Source organism: Balaenoptera borealis (genome assembly GCF_965194805.1).
Source record: "Balaenoptera borealis genome assembly, chromosome: 20".
Lineage (NCBI taxonomy): Eukaryota > Metazoa > Chordata > Mammalia > Artiodactyla > Balaenopteridae > Balaenoptera > Balaenoptera borealis.
In genome coordinates this window covers 22,160,063-22,172,908 of record NC_138879.1, presented here as the reverse complement: position 1 = coordinate 22,172,908, position 12,846 = coordinate 22,160,063, and the positions used below count along the sequence as shown (strand labels likewise).

The following is a 12,846-nucleotide window of genomic DNA, read 5'->3' as shown; positions in this document are numbered from 1 at the left end:
AAAACTTTTAGACAATTACAGGATAATAAAACTTCTGTAAATTATTGTGCTAACATTAAAAAAAAATCATTCATTTAAAAATACTTAAAAGTACTGTTTTCTGGATGTTTTAATAAAGGGGAAATACAGATTGATTTTCATTAATGATGTCATTTGATTTAGTTATTGGAGAGAAGACATAATAGGATGCTCCTGCATATAGTATATCTGAAACATTGTTCAAGGTCAGGTTATTCAAAATTAACTGTGGCCTTTTTTTAAGGTTTTAAGTGATAAATGAGGTGAAGCTAGTAAGTACACTTGAAAACAGATCCAAAGTAGGTTTCCAGACACAGTGTATAGATCCTGTTGCTTTAAACATATCTTTTTCTAGCACTGGAAATTTTTCTGTGCACCTTCTCTGGTAAGTTCTAGATGATTATCATTTTCTTTGCCTTTAATTTGGCAAGATAATTTAGAATTTCACTCTTTGCCAATTTACCATCAAGTGCAAATTTTGGGGAGTTTGAATACTGTCTCTTGAATTCAGTATGGAGTCAAAGGTGGCTTCACTATTAGATTTTGTGAACACTTAAAGTTTCAAAGGTGTCTTGTATAATATAGTGAGGAGCTTAACTGGTATGCCACTTGAAGCACTTATGAATATAAAGAGTAATTATTATCAGGGACATATGTTTGAAAACATTTGATAACTTCATTTTAATAAACAGGTACTGTTCTATGAGCTTTACGTGTGTTATCTCATAATCTTCACAATAACTCTAGGAGGTAGTTACTGTTACTCTCATTTTCAAATGAGGCAGCTCAGGCACAGATAATTAAATAACTTGGCCAAGTATACGCAGCTGGTAAATGGCAGAACCTGGATTCAGACTCTGGCTTTTTGACTTTTGAACCTGTGCTCATGACCATTATCTCTACTGGCAATTATGTATTTTATATAACTGTAATTGAGTCATCAAATGTGTAGGATAAACTTATAGGTCACAAAGAATAAATGAGCTTTTAGAGAGGTGATACAATTACAGTTTTTACTCTGTTGCGTTTTGTGCAGATCTGTTTCTCCTTGGTCTCCCAAGGCTTCTAGGGAGGCTCCTGACAGTGATAAGTTACACCTTATTGTACAGGATATATTGTTAACTTGTTTTAGTTCAGACATTCTTTTGTGTACCCCTTTTAAGTGGTATTTTATTTTTGGAAGTCTTTGTGATTTAGGCTGATGTATTTATTTTTTTAATGTTTTAAGAGTTTTAGCTGCTTTAAGAATCTGACCTCAATTTCTGAATGAGACATGACTTCTGCCTACGTTTACCAGATTACGGCATACTTGTTCACAGGTTGAAATGTTACACAAACTAATGGAAAATAACATAGTATAATTTACAATATAGATGTGTTCAACACTTTGAACTACAAGTACACTAAAGAAAGTATTATTTGTACAGTGATGTACAGCTATGAGGTGTACACACTGCTTAGCATTTAGTGGTTGCGCAGCTATTAATGATGATGCAGCTGAATGTTAGTGAGGAAATGTTCTTCAGCTTGTGTACCTGCAGAGGACTGGTGATTTAGAGTAGCCTCTCATTTCTTCTTGTTCTGAATGTATTCTGCATTAGATTTCTAATGAAAAGGAGCTACAATAATAGATCAGTGAGTGATAGAGAAACAACTATCTTAAAGGTGATAATAAAAATGTAAAAATTACCCAAGAACTTCCTATAACCTATATAGTAATCATAATGGTACACAGCAATAATCAAGTCATGTGTTACTTTTATGTAGTATGTTTGTAGGATTCCTTTTTGTGTTTCATATATGATACCAGGATGTGACCTTCAGATAATTCTTTTTTTTTTTTAATTTTTTAAAAATAAATTTATTTATTTATTTTTGGCTGCGTTGGGTCTTAGTTTCTGTGCGAGGGCTTTCTCTAGTTGCGGCGAGCAGGGGCCACTCTTCATCGCGGTGCCAGGGCCTCTCACTATCGCGGCCTCTCTTATTGCGGAGCACAGGCTCCAGGCGCGCTGGCTCAGTAGTTGTGGCTCACGGGCCCAGTTGCTCCGCAGCATGTGGGATCTTCCCAGACCAGGGCTCGAACCCGTGTCCCCTGCATTGGCAGGCAGATTCTCAACCACTGCGCCACCAGGGAAGCCTGCGCCACCAGGGAAGCCCCCAGATAATTCTTAATTGAGACCATTAAGTCAGGAGGTTTACAGTTTTAAAATATTTAGGTCATAGAAATATGTTAATATATTTTCTGTGTGGGTCTGTGTAATAGAGTTGGCATTCTAATGCAGGCATGCCAGAGATCACACATGGGCAAGTGTTCTAATCTCTGTTTCCTGTGTTTCCTATCATCTGAAAGATGCCACTAGCTATGAAAATCATTGTCAGCTTTGCTTGGGAGACTGAAACTTATGCAAAATCATTACTATTTCGTTTCCCATATACATTATGATAGGTGGAAAGGATTGGAACCAAGGCTGTGCAAATTTCAAAATACTGATGATGAATTGGCATGATTATTATTAGCAAATGCAAAGTTATTGGTTAGTATATTCTCAAGGGATCAAGAGTGACCAAAGAAAGGTCAGAATAAAGGAAAGCTCCCTGGTGGTGATTTGAAGGGTAGAGGGTATATATTTAAGGCAAAAGGCACTTAAAAACGTGGGACATATTAAGGAATAACATCATAGAGACACATAATTTGCATTGAAGGGAGGATGGGGTTGGCGAGAAGTGTGATCATAGGGCTCCATGTGATGGTACCCTTATTTATTTGTTTTCAAAGTAGGCATGGAAGACCAAGAAGAAACAGATCTAGACAAATACATCATTAGGCTGAGTGCCGTCAAAATTATAGAAAAATGGGTGTCCCTGTTGTATTCCTTCCTTTTAGTCTGTATGCGTCACAGAATTCTCATTAAAGTACTGCGAAGGATTCTTTTATCACATTTTCTCAGGTCTTTAAGTTATATAACCAGAACTAAAGTTTGTGACTTAAAATTTTTTGTAAAACGTATATAATTAGCTATCCTGATTGTGCTGCTTCATTGCTGAGATAATTTCCATATAAATTCAGTCTATTTGGGTACATGATAAAATGAATAAAGGACAGTCTGTTTTCTTGATGTGGTCAAGATTACCATTTTTGGAAAAGTTGTAGCAGAAGTTCATGAAATCTTGAATTACGGGTTTGAAACCCATGTAGAGGTTTCATTTTTGTTCTTGTGATTTAATAAGTTTCTAATATTTTATTAATGAAAATGGATTCCAGCTTGAGGTAGACATCCAGTTCTTGAATTCTATTCAAATTCCTTCCTGAAACAACTTGGTACTTTTGCTTGTATGTCTGGCATTCTCTTTTCATATTAGCATTGCCATTTAGTATTAAGTGAAAGCTGACTCATGGCAATTACCAAAGGAATTACAAATGACCACCACAAATACTGAAAGAAGGCATTGATTTGATATTGCAGTGAATACCAGAAGATGTTGTAATGATTTTCCAGTTATAAAAAATGAATTGTCCATTTAACTTGGAAGTCTAACCAAATGTGCTTAATGCATATTGTATTAATCAGTGCAAAAAATTAAATATGCCCAGGCTGAAGATACTGTGTTGTCATTCTTACACAAAATGATATCTTTGGGATTTAACATACACTTAGTATTTTATACTAATTTAGGAATGTGTGGGGGGAAAAAGTATAGCTAAAGTTGGTTTGGCATTGTACATAGGTTAATAGCACATAATGTTTTAGTAAGTGCTATAGAGAGTAAGAAATTAAAGTTAGGACCCAAAACCACGAGTTTCCTGTTTCTTGCCTTAATTCTTCTTTTTACTGACAATGTTAGGGTAAGATAAATCTTGTGTTTTGTGTCAGTCAAGCAACCAGAAAGTTATCTTTGTAATATTACATTTACTCTCATCTCATGAGGTTCCAATTATTTTTTGTCATCCTTGCCACTCTTTGGCAACTACATTGATTTCGAGAGGGAATTTCAATTTATCGCTGTGTTTTATAGAACTGAAATACAAAATAGCTCTCCAGGTTTAAAGTCGTAATAGAGAAAAGTCATTGATCATGGTGTTTTTTTTTTTTTAATAAATAAATAAATTTATTTATATATTTTTGGCTGTGTTGGGTTTTTGTTGCTGCACGGGGGCTTTCTCTAGTTGCGGCGAGCTGGGGCTACTCTTCGTTGCGGTGCGCGGGCTTCTCATTGTGGTGGCTTCTCTTGTTGTGGAGCACGGGCTCTAGGCGCGTGGGCTTCAGTAGTTGTGGCGCTTGGGCTCAGTGGTTGTGGTGCACGGGCTTAGTTGCTCCGTGGCATGTGGGATCTTCCCAGACTAGGGCTTGAACCCGTGTCCCCTGCATTGGCAGGTGGATTCTTAACCACTGCGCTGCCAGGGAAGTCCGATCATGTTTTGTATCTGACATTTTAAATAATGCTTGTTGGAAGAGTCAGTGTTCGTATCTCACGGTTCATGTAATAGTATTTTTCCAGAGTTGATGAGAGAAGAACAGCTTAATTTTTCACCCTTTTTATAGGCAGTACTGATAAAAAAATCAAGAAATTAATTTGATACTTTAGGTCTTGACTATAGAAGAAACTAAAGCTGACGCTTGTGGTTTATATGCTGTAGTGTCAATAACTTCTCTTGTTGCTATGAGTAAAATTATGGAGTATTTTAAAAGAAGGGGCAAAAGTGGTTGAAAATTTAATTAGTTTAATACTACTTTAGGGTATCATCTGCACAAGAGATGCAAAGGAGTTTATTTACTTCAAGAATATTTTTTAGAATATAAGCTAATTAAAATTGTTAAAACAATATTTGAATAGGGGTTGTACTAAGAATAGCATGTATGATTATGTGGCGGAGTTGGTTAAGAAGTGGTGTTTTTCAAGGAGCTATTGTTTTAGCTGGAGAGATAACAAAAGTAATAATATTAAGTTTATTACACACAAGACTAGCATGATTATCAGATGAATAGTATTATAGTCAGTAAATGCAAAACCCTAAGGAAAAGAGAGAGCCCTTAAAGTGGAATAATTAGGTGTGCTTTTATGAAGAAATTAGCATTTAAACTGGGTCTTGAAAGATGGGTTTGCATCCTTGCAAAGGAAAAGAATGGGAGGCATTCAGTTGGAGAAAATAGGGTAAAAGTATAGAAGTGGAACTAGCAGAATTGGGGTTTTTTTTTTTTTTTTTTTTTTTTTTAGAATTGGTTTTTTTAGGACAATGAATAAAACATTGGGAATAGGGGAAAAGTGAAAGCTAGGGATACAAAAGTAAGTTTTATTTTAATGCTGTGGGCAGGCATGTACTGGCTATTTAAGGTGTTGTTTAAGCAGGGGAATAGACATAGGAAGATTGATTTAGATACAGTTGTGTTAGATGTGCTATACATACAGTTAAAGCTGTGATAACCAGTCTCCATTAACCAAAATTAATGTGAGTGGGGGCAAGGGAGTAGAGGGCGTATACAAGGGAGTGATTATGATAATGGGCTATATGATTTTAAGCATGGCAGAGAGATAAGTGAGGACTTTTGGGGTGGAGGGTAGAGAAAAAAGTTGGATCAATGGATTGTAGGTTCTGATGGGGTTTAAGAATTGTTGGAGTGGAGGTACTAGAGGTAATGAGCTGGAAGGACAGGAGGTTGTGGTTGGAGAGCACAGTATTTGAAGTAGAGATTATGGGAGGGTTGAAGTTATTAGTAATGACCATGAGAGTGAAATGGCTAAGGTAGAATGGAGGTCAAGATCATTATAGGAAAAGAAGTTAGGGAACTGAGGCACCAGGGTGTTGTAAAATCATCTAACCTAGATATTAGAATGGTAATATTGTGTAGTTGCATACTGTCATGGTTTAATAAGTGCCCTTGTATACATTCTTGTCTAATTCTCCCAGTAACTCAGCAAGATAAGTAGTATAGGTAGTAAGTCTTTCATAGATGAAGAAACTGAGGATAAATTAAGTATTTGCCTAGTACAGAGCTGAGTTTTGAACTTTAATCTTCTGATTTCTTTTGTAGCATTCTTTCTGCTGTGGTACATAGTTTGGCCTCTTTCTGAGGAGATGAGTGTTGGTATTGTCTACATTATGCAAAGCATTGTTTCTCTTTAATACATAGCAGCATTTTCTACCAGTTAACTAACTGGTAGGAAATAGATGGTATGCTTATTATTAAATATTTTTTTTCCCAGAACCATCTCAGCGTTATAAGCTTAATTGGTTCTTCATGACTTCTTGCTTGCCTTTTTGCTGTTTATAGGCCTACCAGAAATTCCATTCCATTTCCCAAACATTTATTGAGTGCCTGTTTGTTAGCATAGCATCATAAAAGGATAAGAAAAGAAGATTTTTAAAAAATTAGTCCATTTTGTTAATTTGTTCCAGTAAAAGAGTAGATGGCAGAGAAGAGTGGTACTTCTACTGGGTACTGTCAAATTAGGGTACCAAAAACTTATCCATGACCATTATAGCATCAAAAGTTGACTGCTGTGGAATCTAATGATGATACTATCAGCTACTATTTTTTGAGTAGTATTACATGCCAGGCCTTGTGCCAAGGCATTTTGGAGATATTTATCTAATCTAAGTAACCATCCAAACCAGGTGGTGGTATCCTTCATTTTACAGAAGAGAAAACAGAAATTGAGGCCACACAGTAAACTCAGTTTTGAACACTGTTTTCTCCTAAAATATGACTTTTCCTGTCTTTCCTGATTGTTTCAAGTATAAGATACAAACGCACTAACTTGGTTTCTAAGACTCTTCTTAAGCATCTGGTGCCATTGTAACAGGTGTATTTTTTTCTTCCCCCTCATTGTCCTGTCCTGCTATCTTGTACTTTATGTTATTATCTGGACATGCTAGACTCTTTCATTGTTTTTTGTTTTTGCATATGCTCTTACCTGTCTGGAATTCCTACTACTCATTCTTTTTTAAAAAATATCTGTTTATTTATTTGGTTGCACCAGGTCTTAGTTTCAGCAGGCAGGCTCCTTAGTTGGGGCATGCGTGTGGGATCTAGTTCCCTGACCAGGGATTGAACCCAGGCCCCCTGCATTGGGAGCAGGGAGTCTTATCCACCGCGCCACCAGGGAAGTCCCCTTACTACTCATTCTTCAAGACTCAATTTGCTGTTGTCTCTGACGTCTTCCCTAGGCAGAGTTAGTTGCTTCATTTTCTGTGCTCCCACAGAACTTTGGTCATATTTCAGTAACAACACTTTTATTAGTAATAGTAGTAGCTAACAGTACAGAGTGCTCTCTGTTAGGTACTATGGTATGCATTATTATCTCATGTAATCCCCGGTAAGGTGGGTTTTATTTTTATCCCCATTTTACAAAAGAAAAACTTACCCACTTCACACAGCTAGTGAGTCGAAGAAGTAGGTTTCAAGTAGTTTGGACCAGTCTCAGCCTTTAAGCACTGTGTTGTTTTATTTCTCCTACGGTATACTTTGTAATACTTATTATAATACTTATAATTTATCTCATCTCCCTGGACGTGGAACTCCTTGAATGCAGTCTTTCTTGTTTTATTCATTTTTCTAGTATTGAGTCAGGGTCTGGCACCTACAGGTTGCTCAGGTATTTGAATTAATGGTTAAGTAGAGACGTGTATGTAGGAAGGAAAGACTTCGTAGACTCTAAGAAGAATGTCCAGATTTGGTGGCTCAACTTCCTGCTGTGCTGTGGATTATATAGGTTGAACTATTAGTTCTGTGACATCCTAAAGCCAGTTGAAGGATATTTCAAGTGTGGAGGTTGTCTTACGGAGAGTTATAATCTCACTTTATTTTATATTGTATATAATTTCAGCAATCTTTTAGTTGTGAGTTTCCTTTTGTGTGACACATTGTACATACACATTGTTTTTCCTTGGACTAGTGCAGAATTTTTGTCAAACGTCTAAATAGATAGACATTTATCATACCAGCCAGTGGTGAAAAATAATAAGCATTGCTATGGGTCTCAGAGGACTTTTTTTTAAAAATTAATTTATTTATTTTTTCTGTCTATTTAATCTGTCTATCTTTGGCTGCGTTGGGTCTTCGTTGCTGCACGCAGGCTTCAGTAGTTGTGCCACGCAGGCTCAGTAGTTGTGGCGCATGAGCTTAGTTGCTCCAAGCCATGTGGGATTTTCCCGGACCAGGGCTCGAACCCGTGTCCCCTGCATTGGCAGGTGGATTCTTTTTTTTTTTTAAATTTTAGCAATTTCATGTATCTTTATTTATTTATTTTATTTATTTATGGCTGTGTTGGGTCTTCATTTCTGTGCGAGGGCTCTCTCCAGTTGCGGCAAGTGGGGGCCACTCTTCGTCGTGGTGTGTGGGCCTCTCATTATCGCGGCCTCTCTCGTTGCGGAGCACAGGCTCAGTAATTGTGGCACATGGGCCTACTTGTTCCGCGGCATGTGGGATCTTCCCAGACCAGGGCTTGAACCGGCAGGTGGATTCTTAACCACTGCGCCACCAGGGAAGCCCTTCAGAGGACTTAACTCTTGTCTCCGTATCTTTTTTTTTTTTTTTTTAATTTTTATTATTTATTTATTATGTTTATTTCTGGCTGTGTTGGGTCTTCGTTTCTGCGTGAGGGCCCTCTCCAGTTGCGGCAAGTGGGGGCCACTCTTCATCGCGGTGCGCGGGCCTGTCACCATCGCGGCCTCTCTTGTTGCGGAGCAGAGGCTCCAGACGCTCAGGCTCAGTAGTTGTGGCTCACGGGCCCAGTTGCTCCGCGGCATGTGGGATCCTCCCAGACCAGGGCTCGAACCCGTGTCCCCCGCACCGGCAGGCAGACTCTCAACCACTGCGCCACCAGGGAAGCCCCTCCGTATCTTTTTGAATGCCTCAAAAATTGTTTACTGACTTTGCCTGAATTTCTGAAAAAGGTCGACTTCTCCTAATGGTTTTTTTTTTTTTTTTTTTTAAATTTATGGCTGTGTTGGGTCCTCGTTTCTGCGGGAGGGCTTTCTTTAGTTGCAGCGAGCGGGGGCCACTCTTCATCGCGGTGCGCGGGCCTCTCACTATCGCGGCCTCTCTTGTTGCGGAGCACAGGCTCCAGACGCGCAGGCTCAGTAATTGTGGCTCCCGGGCCCAGCTGCTCCGCGGCATATGGGATCCTCCCAGACCAGGGCTCGAACCCGTGTTCCCTGCATTGGCAGGCCGACTCTCAACCACTGCGCCACCAGGGAAGCCCTCCTATGGGGTTTTAAAAAGTTCCTAATTTTTCAGTGTTATGAGTTTTTGGAAACCAGTCCTTTCTTGTTCTAGTCAAATTATCCAGAAAATTTGATATGTCAAACAGATGTACGTGTATTTTTAGACGAGTGTGTGATATGCTTATACCCTTGACTCAGTGTAATGTGTTTTCAAGTTCTTAGATATTTACTGAGATGGCTTAGCAAATTATCTTTCTTACCAGATTACATAGAGTTAAGTTTAATAAGTGAATTTATTCTTCTGGGTTACTGACTGGCCTCAACAGTGCCTTAAAATAATAATTCATTATTTTGTAACTCTTTACATCTCAAAACCTATGCAGTAATACTGTAGTGTAATCATCTGGAATTTACAGCTGGGGAAACAGGCCTAAGCCCAGAGAGTGGTTTGGTAATCTGCCCCAGGTTATACAGCTAGCAGATAGTAATGATTTGATTTCTGGTGTCTCTGACTTCAGAGATCTTTGGCTTTACAATAATATACTGGAAGTCATTGGAAATCAGACTATATCATTAAGAAAACAGTATTGAAGAACTGGGGTTTTTGAGGAATTGACCATAATGGTGTTTCTGTCTATTTTCTAAATTGAAATAAATTTTAAATGTACTAATAAAATAACATCAAGAATCCCCCAGAATGTCCTTTTCTTTTCTTTTTTTTTTTTTTTCTGGCCAAGCGGCTTGTGGGATCTTAGCTCCCCAACCAGTGATAGAACCCGGGCCCTCAGCAGTGAAAGCGTGGAGTCCTAACCACTGGACTGCCTGAGAAGTCCCAGAATGTCCATTTCTTTTTGGATAGGTTTTTCATCCTGAGACATTTTCTTTCTGAATTAAGATAATACTAGAATTAGTTTATTTGGAATGAGTAGGGTAGAGGGAGACAGAGATGAATTCTCATATTTATTTGTTGACAGAGGAGGACTGTTTTTGTTCATAGATGAAATATGAAGCTGTTCTGTACGGCTCTGTCTGCTAAACAAAACTATTTTGGGGCCATGGCAGGTGGACTCAGCATCATTATATGTTTTGAATTTAGAAAGTCCAGATTATAAACAAGTATGTTATTTGAGTTGTGATGTAGGGCTATGATTAATATATACACTTGGAGACATTAGACAATCTCTAAGGGGATAATGGTAAATACAGTACAAAAGATAAATTTTGGTTGGCGAGATTTGGAGCAGAGAGAGACAGGAACATCTACAGTATGCAGCTAAATAGCCAGAGCCAGGTGCTAAGATAGGGTTAGCATGAGTGGTACAATAAACTGCCAAAGATAAAACTTTTAAACTTGGCTCATACCTAGTCTAGATGGGAAAAGCCAGACAGGATTTAAAATCTCAGTCTGTATAATCCTTGTGTTAATGATTGATTTGACTGTTCAGATCAGAACTTTGGATCTGCCGACTTTGTGAGTAATATTTTTCATTATTTATTTTTTTAAGAAATGGTATTAAATTTTAATAGTCATAGGAAGATGGAAGAGACTCACCTCTTTAGGGTCTTAAATATTATGTTTTGCTATTTGAAATTATGGGCTGTTTGTTGTGATCCTTAAAGAATTGTCCCACACTTTTCTTTAGCTCTAATTTTCCCTATTAATTACCATACAGTTAATCACTGGAAAAGGTACAGCTGTGGGATTATGTGGATTCCAAAATTAGCACTGGTTAGCAAAAAACAAGATTATTTATATGGATAAATTTAGGGCAACCCCTGTCTCTATTTATATTTAAATGATCACTACAGCTAAATTTGTAATGAGAAGTTTCCACATTTGTCCTGTGCTTGGAAGCAGAATCCTTGACCTGTAAGGAACTAGAGCTACCGTGTACTTTAATGACATGCAGGTCAGTCAGGTTCTATTCATTTGTAGTTAGACCTACCACAAGTTGATACTTTTTTGAGAGAAGAAGCAGTTGAAAGAAAGTCAGCTAGGTGTATGTATACATGTGTGTGCGTTTAAAAATCTTTGACACATTTTTTGGTGTGTGCGTGTCTGATCTTTTTGAACTTACATTTCTGATCAGCATAAATGAAAAGCTATACTTCAATTCTGAAAGCAGGTAATATTTAGAAAGGAAGAGTTGATTTAGACAATGGAATAAGTGTTCAAAGCAGTCATCATTGAAACCAAATTTTAAGAATGCTCTAACATAGGATCTGTGAATTTTCACTAGGGTGACCCAATGTTTGGTTTATGCTTCTTGTCCTGGCTAATTAATTACGATTAGCACTCCCTTTTACTCTGAGTGCCCTGGTTTGTATGATACGATCATTCTAGCTCTAACGGGATTTGAGAGATCTAAATGTGGTTTTGAAAGCAGGGTAAAGCAGAAAAAATTACTTCTCTTCAAATCCCTGTTGAGATCTTCAGATAATCAGATGCCATACTGACTATTTTTGGAAAGAAGGATCTTAGTAAGTTCATCTGAATGACTTGAAAAAAATTTTTATGGGAGAGAGAGGCAAGAAATAAAATATCATTATCATCATCATCATCATCGTCATCATCACTGCTACTACTATCATAGTTTGTGCCCTGGGAGTTTGAAATCACTTTTTATATCCCTTCCTTTCTTCTTCGTTTTGCTTTTCTAGTACGACATTCAGAAGGGACAAAAGGATTCGGAGTGAAAAGTTAAACCACTTAACCTCAAAGACAACCACTATTTCCAATTATATGTGGGTTCTTTCAGAGTTACTTAATATATACAGGCATTCTCCATTCTATCTTTCCAACGGTAGCATGCAAGCACATTTTTCAGCACTTTGATTTTTTTCTCATAATAATATGCTTTCAACAATAATAATAACTAAAAGATTTTTGTTTTTTATTTTTATTTTAAACTAATTTATTTTAAACTTATTTTAGACATATGGAATGGTCCCAAAAATAGTATAGAGGGTTTTGGTATATCACTCACCGAACTTCTCCTGCTACAGTATTTGTACAATAACCATAATATAATTATCAAAACTAGGAAATTAACATTGGTAAAATAATATTAACTAAACCATAGAGCTTATTTGAATTTTACCACTTTTTCTACTGATGTCCTTTTTCTGTTCCAGAATCCCATCCAGGATTCCACATTGATTACATTTAGCTATTCTTTGTCTCCTCTAACGTATAACACATCCTCAGTCTTTCCGTGTCTCTTGTGATAACTAGGTTTTTTTTTTTTTTTTAATTTTTATTTGGAGTATAGTTGATTTACAATGTTGTGTTAGTTTCAGGTGTACAGCTATACATATACATATATCCACTTTTTTTTTTTTTTTTTTTAAAGATTCTTTTCCCATATAGGCCCTTACAGAATATTGAGTAGAGTTCCCCGTGCTATACAGCAGGTTCTTATTAGTTATCTCTGTTATATATTGATAACTAGGTTTTGACTAACTCTGCTTTCTATAGGGAATATTATTTCAGAATTATGGAGGCAAGGTTATTTTTTTTTAATCTTTGGGCTTTGTATGGGAATACAGTGGAAGGAATATGGGGCTAAGAATCAGAAGCCTTTGTGAATTTGTGACAATCTCTGTATCAGTTTATGTATCAGTTCTCTTGTTTGTAAAATAGGGATGATTAAAATAAATCCCCT

General features: G+C 37.2%; 2 protein-coding genes across 11 annotated transcripts in view; one reads left to right on the top strand and one right to left on the bottom strand.

The window, feature by feature from the left end:
- The window catches only part of GRN (granulin precursor), a 257,459-nt gene that overhangs the window by 108,201 nt on the left and 136,412 nt on the right, over positions 1-12,846 (bottom strand). The window lies entirely within an intron of this gene.
- Positions 1-12,846, top strand: part of GPATCH8 (G-patch domain containing 8) — a 113,766-nt gene that overhangs the window by 2,178 nt on the left and 98,742 nt on the right. The window lies entirely within an intron of this gene.